At 45.4% G+C, this 14,570-nt stretch overlaps 1 protein-coding gene and 2 pseudogenes across 1 annotated transcript in view; 1 reads left to right on the top strand and 2 right to left on the bottom strand.

Annotated features, from left to right (window-relative positions):
• GSAP (gamma-secretase activating protein) overlaps positions 1–14,570 on the top strand; it is a 169,072-nt gene that overhangs the window by 16,413 nt on the left and 138,089 nt on the right. The gene's annotated exons all lie outside the window — the stretch shown is intronic.
• Positions 3,376–4,342, bottom strand: LOC100339640 (S-methyl-5'-thioadenosine phosphorylase-like; annotated as a pseudogene).
• Positions 10,527–11,373, bottom strand: LOC127491848 (small ribosomal subunit protein uS5 pseudogene; annotated as a pseudogene).

The following is a 14,570-nucleotide window of genomic DNA, read 5'->3' as shown; positions in this document are numbered from 1 at the left end:
ACACCAATTCCTTAATATCGACACTTTTGTCCAGGTAGAATTCAAATTTCCTCCTTGTTAAACAATTGGTTTGTTTAAATTGAGATCCAGAAAGGTCTAAGTGATCCTACCACGCAGACACAAAATAAACAAAGGGTGGGAGAAATCTCCTGGAGGTGATAGAAATGTGTATGTCAGTGATGGTGGTGATGATCTCAGGGACACAAACTAATTCCCAAGTTCATCAAGGTGAATGCATTCATATGTATGCATTTGGTACGCCAATCATACTTCAATAAAGTGGCTTAAAGAAAAAAAAAACACCAAAAAACTCCACTATTAAGAAACTTAAATAGATCCAAACAAGGTCTACACAATACACAGTACATTTTTAATATACTTTGTCACTATTTTTAAAATGAGTTTTTCCCCACCTTTATTATCTTTGGAACATTTTTTGTTGATGATACCAGAACATGAGCCTTGTGTTGCTTTTCATATTCTGAATTTGGCTGATTTCATTTTTATGATCGTTTTACTGTTCAATGTACCTCTGCCCCTAGCTTTTGCTGCACACTGGAGTTAGGTGGTTGTGATTCAGGTTTGATTTTTTTTCCATCAAGGATGTACCTTTGTTGCATACCTCCATCGGAAGGTGTAGAATGTCTATTTTTAATGTTAACATTTGTCAGCTGGGGGTGGGTGTTCTGTGTAGCTATTAAGACACTTCATCTCACATTGGTGTGCCTGGGTTTGCTACCTCTCTTTGGGTCTTGACTCAGCTTTCTACTAATGCAGACCCTGTGAGACAGCAGTGATGGCGCAAGTGCTTGGGCCCTTCCATCCACATGGGAGACCTGGATGGAGTTCCTGACTCCTGGCTTTGTTCACCTGGCAAGTAAACCAGCAGATGGACTGTCTCTCCCTTTATCTCTGTCTCTGTCACTCTGCCTTTCAAATAAATAAATAAATAAATCTTTAAAAAAAAGAGTTGTTACCTTGATCGATCCCTTATAAAGTTTTCCCTCCGTGTTTCACCTGCTGATCTTGGTTGCCATTGATGATCACATCTTGGTTCATTGTTTCCTTGGTCACATCTTGTCTCTCTCTCTCTCTCTTTTTTTAATAAAGATTTATTTTATTTATTTGAAAGACAGTGTTACAGAGAAAGGTAGACATACAGAGAGAGGTCTTCCATCTGCTGGTTCACGCCCCAGATGGCCTCAATGGCCAGAGCTGTGCTGATCCGAAGCCAGGAGCCAGGAGTTTCTTCTGGGTCTCCCACGCAGGGGCAGGGGCCCAAGGACTCTACCTCTCAACTAAATAAATAAAATCTTTAAAAAATTTAAACAAATTAAATACATACAAATTGTTTAAAATACTGCTGCCATTGCTAGCATTGTTTAATTGCTATAATTACAATTTCTTTCAGCTTTAGCCTTGATGTTGGAGTTTTATTTTATTTTTTCTGGTGTTTAAGGTAATTAACAGCAAAAATTTAATTGCTATGTTTTATATAATGTTAGTCTCTGACCCTCAGTCAAAACCCTGATTAGCTTACATGTGATATGAACTTAACCTCTGCTGTCATTTACTACAAAATACTCTGCTTTAAAAATACTGTACTTTAAATTATTTTTTAAATTTATATTTATTTGAAAGAGAGACCAAGATACACACAGAGGGAGAGGGAGAGGGAGAGGTAGATGGAGAGAGAGAGGGAGAGGGAGAGGTAGATGGAGAGAGAGAGGGAGAAGGTATAGAAGGAGGGAGAGGGAGAAAGAGAAACTCTCACATTATGTGCTGGTTCACCCCCCAAATGCCCAGAACAGTTGGGGCTGGGCCAGGATAAAGCCAGGAGCCCAGAACTCAATAATCTAGGTCTCCTATGTGGAGTGACAAGAATCCAACCACTTGAGCCATCATCTGCTGCCTCCTAGGGTGCTGGAATTAGAAGTAAAACTGGGACTGGAACCTAGGCACTTGATATGGGAGTCTTAAGTGGCGTCATAACCATTGTGCCAAATGCTTGCTTTATTTTCTTTGTTTATAGATCAATTAAGAATCATTTTTACTACATACCCCTCAAAGATATTTAGCTTACTCTTTAAGCTACCTATACCTTTACCTTTATGAAGAAAAAAAGCAATATATTTTGTAGGATAGGCTTTTAATTATTTATTAATTTTTTTTTGCCTAGAAACTTTTTATTTAAGGTATAAAACTTCATGCATCTCATATATACAGATTCGGGAACACAGTGATTCTTCCCACCACCCTCCTTCCCTCCTGCACTCCTACCCTTCTTCCTCCTCCCTTTCCTATTCATATTATTATTTTTAAATAAATCTATTTTCAATTGACTTTATACACATAAGTTTAACCCTACACTAAGTAAAGAGTTCAACAAATAGTATGAAGAAGAAGAAGAAAAAAACCTGTTCCTCAACAGTCCAGACAAGGGCTATTCAAAATCATCACTTCTCGAAGCATTAATTTCACTTCTGTAGATTACCTTTTAGGTATTCTAGTGGTTACCATAGAAGATAGGCTTTTCAAGTATTTGAGAATGAACTTCAATGGGATCTTTTTTTTATTTTTTACAACTTTATTATTTGATTATACTCGTTGTAGGAAACTGTGAAGATACAGAAATATTCAAAGAAAATAAAAATTATGCAGTATCTCCTCCCCCAAATACAATAAAAGATTTTGTATACTTCTAGTCTTTCTGTACATTGACATGGCATTTTAAAACAAGTACTGTAAAATGCTTACATAGTTTTTCACTTTATATTATAGAGTGGTCATTTCTTTTAGATATCAAATATTATGTGGAAACATAATTTTCAGTTGACTGCTTCACAGTTAAACCACAACTTATCTCCAATTGCTGGATATTCATATTGTTTTGAAAATTTGCTGTAACTAATCCTATTAGAATTCTTATTTATATAATGTATATGATAATTTCTGAAAGAGAACTTCCTAAGAGAATGCACAAAATAAAATGCCTATATATTTTTGAGCCTGTTGATACATTTTACCAAACTACCCTCCAAAGATTTCACCAATTTACAGTCACATCAATAAGTAGCCAGAGTCCCATTTCTTCTTTACCATCTTTGGCAACATAGGAAACCAGTTATTATTTCCCAGCCTTTACTGCTGCAAATTTAATAGGCGGAGGGAAGAATGGTATCTTGTTTAATTCTAAAATGTAAGATTTTTACCCACATGTGGACTGGGCACTTGCTTTTTCTCCCATGTTTTGAAGTAGTCCAAGTCTTCCAGGAGGAGTCTTAAGCATCTGTAGTGTACTCTCTTTCCTACACGTGTTTTTCTCTCCCAGGCAAGTGCATGAAGACTGCATATCTTTCTCAGGATTTTTTTTTCTCCAAGTTAAGCAGCAATTCCCACAACGACAGGAACTAGAAAGTCACCTTTTTTCTAGGCAGCCGTGCTATTTTAATGTCTTGGTAATAAAACAGAAAACTGGGCCATATTCTTCAGATTATGGAGGGTTTCAGACCACTCTGTGAACCCTATCTGAGGTATGGTGGTGAGGAGCAAACCTTTGGCTTTATTGGCATTTTCCTTCAGGGTCTTTAAGACCTGGCCCACTGAAACTGCTTCCTCGTGCTTCTTCAACAATCATAATCCGTTGCTACGGCAATACTTGCATTGCAAATTCCAGCCTCTTTGGCAAGAACCACCTCTGGAACAGCGGTCATATTGATGACATCTGCTCCCCAGGTGCGGAACATGAAGCTTGCTGCCCCGGAGCTAAATCGCGGTCTTTCAGTTGTGAGCATTGTCCCCTTTGAGTGGCACCGGAGTCCTAGCTTCTTAGCAGTCTCTGTGAGGACCTCTCTTGTTCTGGGGCAAAACGGCTCAGCCATTGGAATGTGGCACACTCCTCTGGCACAGGAATGACTTCCATCATAGAAGGTCTGAGGCCTTGTCATGGTCCTGTCGATGAACTGATTGTTAATGACAATATCGCCGGGCTGAATCTCCTCCCTCAAGGAGCCACAAGCTGTGGTCACTATGACATGTGTACAACTCTCCTCCTTCAAAGCCCAGATGTTTGCCTGGTAGTTGACTTTGGAAGGCATGATGGTGTGCTGCCTCCCATGCATGGCAAGGAGGGCACAATCAACATTTTTTATTTTCCCCAAAATTAAGGCATCGGATGGCTTGCCAAATGGAGTATCCACATATTTTTCAGTTCTTCCTTCTAAAATTTCTGGATCATCCAGGCCTCTTCCACCAATTATTCCAGTCTTCACGGTGGCGGTGGTGGCGGCACCTGAGGCCATGTCTGCGCGGGGCAGGAGGCTGCGGTGGGTGCTCGCATGGGGTGCTCGCGTGGGGCCGCGAGCCGGCGGCAGTGCGCAGCGCGGAGTCCCGGGGCCGCCTGGCTCCTCAATGGGATCTTTGAATATTGGACGTTAAAGGACCTTGGAGAGCAGCCTCCATACTTCATCTATAGGTCAACAAAGTGAGAACTAACCAGGCTCAATGTCTTGTCCAACTTTGCATGACCAACGAATGGCCCAGCTAGGACTGGTACCAGATCTGACATTGGAACCAGCCCTGGTTCCCAACTTCTTTCCATGACACTGCACAATGTTGAGCTATTTTAAGTGTTCCTCTGTCAATTCTCACCCTACTCTTAAGGCTGACAGTGTCACTGTTGGAGTTAAAAGTCAGAAATATGGGGCTAGGATGTGGCACAGTGGGTAAAGCCACCATTTGGTACTCCCATATCCCAAATGGGAGTGCCAGTATGAGTCCTGGTCCTGGCTACTATGCTTCTGCTCCAGCCCCCTGCTAATGTACCTGGGAAACACCAGCTGATGTCCAAAGTACTTGAGTCCCTGCCATCCATATGGGAGACCTGGATGGGATTCTTGGCTCCTGGCTTCAACCTGGCCCATCCTCTTCTGTTGCAGATCTTTGCGGGGAGTAAACCAGCAGATGGAAGGTCTCTCTCTCTCTCTCTCTCTGCTTTTCAAATAAATTATTTTCTTTTTAAAGTGATTGACATGAAGGGCATGCTTGAAGACACACAAATGTCCATGGAATCAGCAAAGTAGAGCCCAGGAACTGGTGACAGGCACAGGGTGTGTGCAGGACTGGCTGCTTATGTGACCATACTTCCATGCATTGACATCAGAAGAAATGACAGCTGCTTTGCATTGACACAGTGAGCCTCATAGCCTTGTCTAGTTAAACAGCCATCAAAGAAGGACAGACTCACAGGCCGATTTTAGTTTACTTTTGGATTTTCTTTTTACCTCTAATTGTGGAGAATTTTAAATGTATAGCAAAGCAGCACAGTGGACCCCCAGATACCCATCACTCAGCCCCAATATCCTTTAACCTAAGACCACTCCTGTCTCATCCCTTCCTTCTTCCACCCCCATTTTATCTTATCTTGAAGCAAATTACAGATAAAACTTTATATTTATATATTTGAAATGTATTTCTTTAGGAAACAAAAACTTTTTAAAAACATAGCCAGAAGCTCAATGATCATCCCTAAAATTGTAACACAAATTCCTTAGTCTCATCAAGTAAGTTGTCACTGTGCAATTTTCCCATTGTTTAAAATACATCATCTGGGGCTGGTGTTGTGGCATGGCAGGTTAAGTCTCTGCCTGTGATGCCAGCATCCCCTGTGGGTGCAGGTTTGAGTCCCGGCTTCTCCACTTCTGATCCAACTCTCTGCTATAGCCTGGGAGAGCAGCAGAAGATGGCCCAAATGCTTGGGCCCCTGCACCCATGTGGGAGACCTAGAGGATGACTCTGGCTCCAGACTTTGGTCTGGCCTAGCGCTGGCCATTGCAGCCATCTGGGGTGTGAACTGGTGGATGGAAGATTTCTCTCTGTCTCTCTAACTCTTTCAAATAAATAAATCAATCTTTAAAGAAATTCTTACAAAAAGAGTTGTTTGCCGTGTATCTAATTACTCTGTCAGACTCAATTCCTAGAAATGGAATTTGTTAGGTTACATATTTAAGGTTTTAAAATACCACCAAAAGGCTGCGGTTGTACTAATTTTTATTTTTTTAATTTCTAAAAATTTTTATTTGACAGGTAGGGTTATAGACAGTGAGAGAGAGAGACAGAGAGAAAGGTCTTCCTTCCATTGGTTCATTCCCCTAATGGCTGCTATGGCCGGCGCTGTGCCGATCTGAAGCCAGGAGCCAGGTGCTTCCTCCCAGTCTCCCATGTCAGTGCAGGAGCACTTGGGCCATCCTGCACTGCCTTCCCGGGCCACAGCAGAGAGCTAGACTGGAAGAGGAGCAACCAAGGATAGTACCTGGAGCCCCAACCGGGACTAGAACCTGGGGTGCCGGCACCACAGGCAGAGGATTAGCCAAGTGAGCCATGGCTCTGGCCAGTTGTACTAATTTTTAATACGTTTCATGAGGATATCCAATTCCCTGTGCCCTGAACTTCTCTAGTATGATTTTTAAACCATAGCTAACTTGATAGACTAAAAAACAAACCAAAAAACAAAAAAATCACTTGCTGGGTTGGGCATTTGGCGCAGTGGTAGACGGGGCTTGGGACACCTGCATTGATTTCAGCATGTCCAGCTCTGCATCAGCTCCAGATTCCTGCTAACGTGCACCCTAGGAGGGAGTGGTGACGGCTCAAGTAATTGGGCCTCTGCACCCACATGGGAGACCCGGAGGACGCTCTGAGCTCCTGGCTTCTGCCTGGCCCAGCCCTGACCATTGAGGAGTGACCCAGCAGATGGAAAATCTCTCTCTCTGTCCTCCTCTCTCTAAAACAAGCATCATCTTTTTTGGTTTCTTTCACTTTTGAATCAGGCCCCACTCCCACAAACTGCGATTATGTCTCCTCAATCTCTCTGTCTTTTCTCTCTCAATTGACTTGGTAAAGAAAACAGATGTTGGAGCTGTGGCTTTCCCCGCAGTCTGGGCTTGCAGCTTTCATGTCTGTGGTGTGGCTACACGGCAGCTTTAAAGATGATAGATGTCCATGCCTGCTATTGTCAGGTTTCACCCAGTTTGGCTGGTGCTCACTGGGTGCTGGTCATACCAGCTGGAAGTCAGGGAGAGCCAGGATTTCTCACGGGTCTTGACTGGCTGGCTGCCAGGCTGCCAGCGCCCTGTGGCTGGGTAGGCATGTTGTCAGCATGAGCAGCCGCTGTCAGGCCCAGGAAGTTTGTCTCTGGTACCCCAGTCTTTTCCTGTTCTTTAATCTAAATTGGACCTCTTGCTCTATCTTTGCAGAACATCCTCTACGTTCCCTGTGCAGCAGTCATGAAAATGTGTAGCTGCCGCAGACCTTGACATTGTAAAGTCCAAAAAGTCAGGCATGCATGAAGTCACTTTGTTACACGGAACAGCACAAACCATGGCTCTCAGCTAAGAATAGCAGACATACATTTGACGGTTTGCGATCATCACTTCCAGATGGAACCTTCTCTCATGACTAAGCATGCAGTCAAGTTCAATGCTTCAGGGGCTGGCACTGTGGCATAGTGGGTAAAGCTGCCACCTGCAGTGCCGGCATCCCAAATGGGCACTAAGTTTGAGTCCTAGCTGCTCTACTTCCGATCCAGCTCTGTGTTATGACCTGGGAAAGCAGTAGAAGATGGCCCGAGTCCTTGGGCTCCTGCTCCCACGTGGGAGCCCTGGAAGGAGCTCCTGGCTCCTGGCATCAGATCCACGCAGTTCCAGCTGCTGCGGACATTTGGGGAATGAACTAGCGGATGGAAGACCTCTCTCTTTCTTTCTCTACCTCTCTGTAACTATGCCTTTCAAATAAATAAATCCTTAAAAAAAAGAGTTCAATGCTTCATTTCTCTCCTCTTCTCCCTGGGGACAGCTAAGTTCCTATGTTGGGGTCAGCCCTAATGTGTGCTGTTCTTTATTTGGTCCCCACCTTTCACAGAGGTGGGACTATTTCTTTATTTCATAGGCGTGTTGTAGATATGCAGTGGGTAGTCCTATGAATAGGATAGGCAGAGTCAGAGGTGGCAGGTGTAGGGTAGAGGTGCCGAGAGATAGCCCGGTCCTGCTGGAGAAAATTGTGATATCTGGATGTGCTCAGGTGCATCTCAAGCTGGGCACCACAGCCAGCCCATAAGACATCTGTCCAGGAGGTCGGAGGGCATTCTGACGGACAGCTGAGCACAGACAGCAGTACGGAGGCCTGCACATTCTGATACTGGGTGGGCAGATGGTCTAGAGGTCCTGAACCTCTAGCAAGGTCCTGAGCCTCGGGGCCTAGCAAGGTTCAGAGTGGTGGCAGGAGAGACTGAATGTGTGGCTGGGAAAGGACTGGGCTTGGCAGCAATGGCAGGGGCCAGGGACCCCAGCCTCGAGTACCAAATATCAGCTGTGATAAACTGCAGCTCGGCCAAGGCACACACGTGGCCCTCCAAGGAGCATGCAGACAGCCACACTACGGAAGCCCTGAGGCTCTGTGCTGCTGGAGGGTAGGGAAGCCTTCCTGGGAGAATCAGGTCATCCTCATGAAAAAGGGAAACCAAAGATGGGGGAGGGGAGCTTGGAATCCAAATCAATTTTATACTGAAAGAGACTGGTTTGTCTCAGTGGCAAGGTGGGGTTAGTTTCACTCCCATCAGCAGAAAGGGGGTGCAGGAGTTAAGCTGAATTTCATCAGATAAGGTAAAGGCATCCTCCAGTATATCTGGGTTCTGGCTATGAGTTTTAAACCAAACACACAACTCGCATTTATGTATTTTAGAGCTCTGTTCCTTTTATTGTAAGTTTCCTGCGGGCACAGACTATCCTTTTATTTTTCTGTCTTCTTAGCACCTGCACCAGTGCTTGGATCCTAATGTAGGGGTGAGGAATATCTGGCCTCAAATCATTTGGTCTGGCCCTGCCAGGGCAATTGCAGGGAGGACTCAGAATTCAATAAACCTGTACAAGGCTAGTTTTTAAGTTGATAATTTTGTATGGCCTGCAAATGATGTGTAAATGATATCCAAATGGCCCTTGGTTAAAAAAAAAAAAAAAGTTCCCTACTTCTGCCCTAACAGATCCCTGAGAAGAATTTATCAAAGGAATGTCAGACCCACACATCAGGGTCCCTTCCACAGTCCTTGAGATAGAGCAAGTACATAATACCATCTGCTTTCTGCCTTCCTGGGGGAATTTTTATTTCTCTGGGCATAGAGTATCTTGTTGTTGAAAGCCAATTGTGGCTCCCACAATGGTAACTCTGCTTTCCTTGCTTGTGTGGGAGGAGATAAGACACTGAAGACTTGTGTGGGAGGAGATAAGACACTGAAGACTTGGGGCGGGGGTTGTGGTGTAGCCAGTTAAAGCCACAGCCTGCGGCGCTGGCCTCCCGGATGAGCACCAGTTCAAGTCCTGGCTGCTCAGCTACTAATCCAGTTCCCTACTAATGCACCTTGGAAAGCAGTGGAAGATGGCCCAAGTCTTTGGGACCCAACATCCACATGGGAGACCCGGAAGAAGCTCTTGGCTTCAACTTGGCCCAGCCTGGGGTCATTGTGGCCATTTGCCGAGTGAACCATGGATGGAAGATCTCTATCTCTCCTCTTTCTATAACTCTGCCTTTCAAATAAATAAATAAATCTTTTTTTTTTAAACAAAAGAAACTGAAGACTCAGTGTTTGCCTTCCCTGACACTGTTCTATGCCCAAAGGGTGTGCTGGATGAACATCAGTAGCCACAGATCAAAACAACCACTATGGCTAAACTGCTACCAACACAGTTCCAGTTCCTTCCCTATTTCCAGTTCTTCTTGTCCCTGTCTCTCTCAGATGCCTGGTATCCAGATTGTTCTCATTCTCTTCCCCTTTCTCTGTGCCACTGTCCAACCTGCTCTTCCAGAGTCAGGCCCTACTCCCTGCCTAGAACTGACTGTCTCATGCCCCAGCAGCCAGCTCACCTGGTTGTAGATATAGAGTGGGTAGTCCTGTAAGAAAGGGCAGAATGTTCTAGAACTCAAGACCAGGAAGTGGCCATGCATCCAGGATGCTGTCATTTCAGTGAGTGTCCTCTTCTTCTTAAACAAATAAAAACAAGGGGCCAGCACTGTGGTGCAGTGAGTTAACGCCCTGGCCTGAAGCGCTGGCATCCCATATGGGGTGCCAGTTTGAGATCGGCTGCTCTGCTATGGCCTGGGAAAGCAGTAGAAGATGGCCCAAGTCCTTGTGCCCCTGCACCCGGTAGGAGACCCAGAAGAAGCTCCTGGCTCCTGGCTTCAGATCAGCGCAGCTCCAGCCTTTGCGGCCAATTGGAGAATGAACCATCCGATGGAAGACCCCCCCCCCCACTCCCTGCCTGTCCTCTCTCTGCGTCACTCTGACTTTTGAATAAATAAATCTTTTTAAAGAAAGGTGTTTTATACACTATGTCAAAATGCAATTTAACATCAATCACCTTTAAACCATTCATTTATATTCAACCTCATTTATAAAAGTTTTTTATTTACTTTTTATTTTTATATTATTTTATTATTTTTAACAGGCTTAATTCACTTTATTTTTTGGCTGTAAAAATTCATGTGGTAGCCATAGCTGGAGCCTGGGTTGTCTGCATAGACACTCAGGTGTGAGTCATTACAGGATGGCCCAGGAATTCCTGATAGGGAGACTTGGTGAACACAGTCTCTCTCCAGAGGTTGGGGGTCAGAGAGCTGTAGGCCTCAGAGATGGCATCAAAGGTGGCCTTGGCAAAGTTGCCCAGGGGGCTGTGTAGCCTTTAGTTGAAATGTAACAGTCATCGGTGCCAGCCATCAGCAGCAGCTTCTTGGAGATGGGGCCGAGATGATGCCTGTGCCTCTGGGAGTGGGAATGAGGTGTACCAACACAGAGCCACAGCATCTGGTCACCTCACAAGGCAGGGTGTGGGGGTTACCGATCTTGTTCTAGTAGCTTCTCCTCATGGGCCCAGTGGAGAGCTTGGCAAGGATGATGGCCCCTCGGATGGCCACGGCTGCCTCCTTGAAGCACTTCACACCAAGGTTGACATGGTCGTTGTAGTCCCCATGGCAACAAATGCCTTGAACCTGGTCCGCTGGCCAGCCCACGTCTGCTTCTGCACTGGCACTGTCTTCATAATCTCATCCTAGAGGGATGCCCCCAGCAACCAGGGAAAAGTCAGACTCCATGATGGGAGGGAGAAGAGACAGATCAACTCCAGGGAGCTGAGCAGGCAGCCCAGCTTGGTGACAGGGAGTTACTCCTTGTCCTCAGCCTGGCTCTCCAAAGTTCCATGATAGGTGCCACTCCTGAAGCCTCTGCAGAGCCACCACGGCCTCCCATTCCAGGGCTCTCCTGTTGCACCAGGGTCGTCTGCCATTTGGTGTTCTCTTGCAGAAGCTGTTAAAGTATTTTTAAAATTCCGTTTATCTGAGAGAAAGATGGACATATTACTCCCATAGGCTGGTTTACTCCCCAGATGCACACAATAGCCCAGGTTGGGCAATGGCCAAAAGTAGGAGCTGGGAACGCATCCAGGTCTCCTTTGTGGGAACCCAACTACTTGAGCCATCTTCATTGTCTCCCAGGGGCTGTGTTAACAGGAAGCTGGAGTCAGGAGCCGCAACAGGGAATCAAACCCAGGTGCTTCAATGTGAGATGCTGGTGTCTCATTTGCTAGGCTAAATACCACCTCTTTAAAAATATTTGACATGGGGCCGGCGCTGTGGCATAGCAGGTAAAGCCGCTGCCTGCAGTGCCGGCATCCCATATGGGCGCTGGTTCAAGTCTGGCTGCTCCACTTCCGATCCAGCTCTCTGTTATGGTGTGGGAAAGCAGTAGAAGATGGTCCAAATCCTAGGGCCCCTGCACCCACGTGGGAGACCCGGAAGAAGCTCCTGGCTTTGGATCAGCACAGCTCCGGCTATTGCAGCTAATTGGGAAATGAACCAACAGAAAGAAGATTCTCTCTCTCTCTTTTATGCCTCTCCTTCTCTCTGTGTGTAATTTTGACTTTCAAATAAAATAAATAAATCTTAAAAAAAAATTTGATATAAGTATATCTCAAGGGAGACTTTTGGTGAAAAAAATTGATTAACCTGTGAAAACACTATATGAGCTGTGATTTTGATGTAGAACATATGGACCTCAAACTTTAGTATTTCTCCAACTCACCTGTGCTGCTTGTTAAACAGGCAGAGTCCTCCCCTCGCCCCAAGATTCCAATTCAACTGATTGAGTGGCCCTGAAGATCTTGTTTGTCTCCTTTTTATCCTTAGGGAATTCTTTTGAGCTGAGAAGTTTAAGAACAGGGAGGTGGAAGATGCGTGAAGCCCAGAGGCTTAAGTAGCAGGGAGGTAAAAAAGAATCTGATTATTCCCCCCACCCCGCAATATATCCGTGTGAATGTTGTTCATAAAATTTATGGCATTATGGATAACTGATTATTGATTGCTAGGTTAATAATGTCGGTGGCAGAAGAATCTAAACTATCAAAGTAACAAAACCACAAATCTTTAAAAGGCCTACGGCTAGAATGGGTGTTTAGGGCAACAGTTAAGATGCTGTTTGGGGGGCCTGCGCTGTGGTGCAGTGGGTTAAAGCCCTGGCCTGAAGCACAGGCATCCCATATAGGTGCAGATTCGAGTCTTGGCTGCTCCACTTCCGATCCAGCTCTCTGCTGTGGCCTGGGAAAGCAGTAGAAGATGGCCCAAGTCCTTGTGCCCCTGCACCCTTGTGGGAGAGCCGGGGGAAGCTCCTGGTTCCTAGCTTCAGATCAGCACAGCTCCTGCCGTGGTGGCCATCTGGGGAGTGAACCAGCTGATGGAAGACCTCTCTCTCTGTCTCCACCTCTTTCTGTAACCCTTTCAAATAAATGAAATCTTAAAAAAAAATATGCTGTTTGGTACATCCTGTGGCTGAGTGCCTGGGTTACTGCTTCCTGCTGATGAGCACCCTGGGAGACAACAGGTGATGGCTCAAGTACTTGAATCCCTGCCATCCTTGTGGGAGACCCAGGTTGAATTCCAGGCTCCTGGCTTTGGCCTCCTGTAGCTCTGACTGTTGCTAGCATTTTTTTTTTTTTTTGAGGACTGAACCAGAGCATAGCAGATCTGTCTCTCTACATTTCAAATAATAATAATAATAATAATAAATCCTGAAGGCTGTGTGAAGCAGTGTCAATTACAGTCATTCTTATCACCATGTAATACAAACAATTAAGTATACCATCAGATGTATCCAATTAGGGTGTTTGGCTTGATTAGTACAGTAAGTCTCCTCCCTCTAAATACTTGGTTCGATCCTTATACAACCAGTCTTCCTAGTTATGAAGGTAGCTGTGTGTATAGCATGTTACCTTCTCAAGCTTAGAACATTACAATCTTAGACAGAACACTTCCTTTATCTTTATTTATTGAATTTTAAGGCAAGTACCTTTGGGAATAGCAGATCATTCATTTAAAATTTTCTGCCTCTTTTGAGAATTTGGTTCATTTCTGCTCTGTTAGTGAATTGAAGTCCACACTTCAAAACATACTCACCTTGGTGAAGAACAGAACTCACAGAAAAGGAAGATCCTAAACCTCCTCCTTTGAGGCCTCCACCTGCAGGAGCCGACCACCTCTCATCTCCTGTAGTCTGTGCCTCGCAGGCTGCAGGTGTCTGGGCAGGGGCGCTCTCAGGGAGGTGCACATGTGAAGGGCAGGGAAAGCAAGGTCTCGGGGTGAGCTTCTGCTTCCAGACGACCTTACCTGCTGGGGACCACGGGGGACCTCATGAAGTCAGCAGCCTAGAGACTTCAGACTGCTGGTTTATGACCCTGCCGTAGCGTCCACTATTTAAAAGGTGAGATTATTGTAACCCAGAATCCCCCAAGGACCCAGTTTTTGTTGTATGCCTTTCCCCTCTTCCTCCTCCACCTCTCTTCATCTGCTTCTCCTTCTTCTCTTCCCCCTCTTCCTTCCTCCTTCCTCTTCCTTTCTTTCTCCTTTTTCTCCTTCCCCTTCTTTAAGCACATGTGCTGTAGGTAAGGAGAAGGGGTCAGAGAAAGAGGCACATCACCACACCTCCCCCCAGGGTTGCCTCTAAAACTCCTCCCACGGCCAGCAACCTGAAATCACCATTGCAGCAAAGCTGCAGCCCCAAACCAGCGCCACCTGAAAATATCCAACACGACTACATAGCGCATTCTGGCTATGCCCTACAGGTAGTCATAATATATTGATATTACAGTTACTGTGGAGGGTGGCTCCAGGGCATTTGGTGGTGTCCCTAAGCTAAAGGGAATATCAACTCCCTAGCTCTACCCAGAGATGCAAATCACCTATCTGAGAAAACCTGTTGGAACACAGAAAACTCACTCTAACTGAGGAAATACTGAGTTACAGGTGTGCTTCTTGGATTGTGGTCCATATTGCAATGGACAGCCTGTGGCTGTCTTTCCTTCTGCTCCGTTGCAAGTGTATGGCAACAGTCACCCTCACTGAGAGGGTCTGCTCTTACAGGTATGCTCCTCCCATTACAGCTTTCATCGGAAGCGAGGCTCAGTTCTCAACTGTTCTGTTTGCCTCTTGCTTCTTGAGGTGTGTTCAGCAGGTGACCTGCATGTTTTTCTTTCTTTCTT

Source organism: Oryctolagus cuniculus, chromosome 3, assembly GCF_964237555.1.
Source record: "Oryctolagus cuniculus chromosome 3, mOryCun1.1, whole genome shotgun sequence".
Classification (NCBI taxonomy): Eukaryota; Metazoa; Chordata; class Mammalia; order Lagomorpha; family Leporidae; genus Oryctolagus; species Oryctolagus cuniculus.
This window is presented reverse-complemented; position numbering and strand designations above follow the sequence as displayed.